Genomic DNA, 1,883 nt, shown 5'->3' with positions numbered 1-1,883 from the left:
GAGTCCTGAGCTTCTCAGCCATTGCTGGGATTTTTCTCTGTCTATTTCTTTCGCATTTAGTTTAGCCCAGTATTTACCATGTAGGGGCTTTTCTTGCCATCGTTTTATCATGGTCCGTTGCTGTTCTAGTTTTAGTTTGGATTTCATTTGTTTTATAGCTTTTGTTGTTTCTTCTTCTTCTTCTTCGTATTTGTTAGGTAGATTGATTTCTTGTTTGTATTTGTCAGCTTCCTTAAATACTGAAAACAGTTTTTTGTTTTGCTCGTGTTTTGTGGCTATTTGTATTAGTTTCCCTTGCTTCTGGAGTAGGTATTTTTGCAGTCCTATGGTGGTTATTTTATAATAGTTTTCTATACTATTATTATTACTATTTGATTCAAAAATGTTAATAAGAAAATGAAAAGTGTAGAAATGTGAAGTGGATGGAAGTAAGTCCCATAAGAAATAGTTTGAATGGTACACATTCAAGTACTGTGAAGGAGCAGTGAGGAGGAAGCAGGAAAGTGTTAGCAAGTAGAAAAAAAAAAAAGATCCGTTGAATTGGTGTATATACAAACAAGTTGAATTACTGGAAAGAATGTATAATTATTGGTGAGGTTTAATAAAATGGAATACATATTAGTCATTTATCTTTTATTTGTTTCAGTCATTGGATATGGCCATGGCTGGACACCACCTTGAAGAGTTTGGTCAAACAAATCAACTCCAGCACTTATTTCTTAAAAGTTTGGTACTTATTATATCAATCTCTAGTGTTCAACTGCTAAGTTATGGAGGACAAACACAAACATAAAGTAACACATACATACATACATGCATGCATGCATGCATACATACATACATACATACACACACATACATTCATACATACATACATACATACATACATACATCTCATACATACATGCATACATACATACATACATACATACATGCATGCATACATACATACATACACACACATTCATACATACATACATACATACATACATCTCATACATACATACATCTCATACATACATGCATACATACATACATACATACATACATGCACACACATACATTCATACATACATACATACATACATCTCATACATACATGCATACATACAAACATCTCATACATACATGCATACATATATACATACATACATGCATATAACAAAACAGATAAGTGAAAATTTTTGGTATTATCTATTCTGCATTATGTGTTTCATTTGCTTATAAGAATGTCAAAGATTTATGTTTGATATGCATATAAGGAATTAAGTATAAAAATTTTTTTTCTCTGTCTGATGAATTTTCTAATAGGAAATTCCTTACATGTCTATCTAACATATAAAGAGTAAAGTACTTAATGTGAAGCAGCATGGAATGAAGTCCCCCCAGTTCAGGAATCTAAACCACAATATTATGATCATGAATCCAGTGCCCTAACCACTAAGCCATACGCCTCTGTATCTAACATGTAAATCTTTGTAACTCTTATTAGCAAACGAAACACATGCAAATAATATTTCCATAATTCTCAGTTTTAATATGTATTTTTACTAATGTACAGCAGCAACTATGGATACATATTGATTGTAATATTGAAATATGTACTTCAAGAGGAAACAGCTGGGATTTACTCAAACTGCCTATGTATATATATATATATATATATATATATATTTGTGCAGCTGAGGATTGCTCTGCATTTTACATTTGATGTAATGTTTGCATTGCTTAGATAAATGGAGTCTCATGAAACGATCGCACTGCATTAACTTTGGATATCTTTGTTACTTATTTTGACTTTAATCACCTTATTTTGAAATTGTATGGATAATACCATACTTAATTTTGGTGCCTAAACTTAAGTACCATATTCATCTTGAATC

Source organism: Octopus bimaculoides, chromosome 16, assembly GCF_001194135.2.
Source record: "Octopus bimaculoides isolate UCB-OBI-ISO-001 chromosome 16, ASM119413v2, whole genome shotgun sequence".
Classification (NCBI taxonomy): Eukaryota; Metazoa; Mollusca; class Cephalopoda; order Octopoda; family Octopodidae; genus Octopus; species Octopus bimaculoides.
The sequence above is the reverse complement of the archived record's forward strand: the minus strand, read 5'-3'. Positions refer to the sequence as shown.